Source organism: Nanorana parkeri, unplaced genomic scaffold (genome assembly GCF_000935625.1).
Source record: "Nanorana parkeri isolate BGI_ZX_2015 unplaced genomic scaffold, ASM93562v1 scaffold2219, whole genome shotgun sequence".
NCBI lineage: Eukaryota > Metazoa > Chordata > Amphibia > Anura > Dicroglossidae > Nanorana > Nanorana parkeri.
In genome coordinates, this window is record NW_017308487.1 from 31482 (window position 1) to 31875 (window position 394).

Below are 394 nucleotides of genomic sequence, written 5' to 3' on the forward strand. Positions count from 1 at the left end.
TATCTACCCCCTCCCCCCCAGCATGCAGGTATGTGGTCCTCCACCCTCATCGGCGCCAGCATGCAGGCGGTCGGTCCCCCCCTCGTTCGGCGCTCCCTCACGCTAAAATGTAAAGATGAAAACGCAACCTGCCCGGGAGTGAGGGAAGGAGACCCGGCGTTACCAGGGAGCCGGTCCTGACAACGGCGAGACGGAGAGAAGGAAAGGTCACCCAGTCCCAGCGCTCCGCCGCAGACACAAATGTCACTTTAATTGCCGCGTGTCGAGAACAATCCCGTGTGCAAACAAGACCGGTGGCAGCGTGTGCGCGGATCCCTGTGTGTGTGTGTGCGCTGCCTACAGAGGGGGCCACAACCCTAAGGGCCCTTGCACAGGAAATTGCACATGCTCACCT

The 394-nt window shown here is 60.9% G+C and overlaps 1 protein-coding gene across 1 annotated transcript in view; it reads right to left on the reverse strand.

Annotated features, from left to right (window-relative positions):
• The window catches only part of PEA15 (phosphoprotein enriched in astrocytes 15), a 38536-nt gene that overhangs the window by 749 nt on the left and 37393 nt on the right, over nt 1-394 (reverse strand). The window lies entirely within an intron of this gene.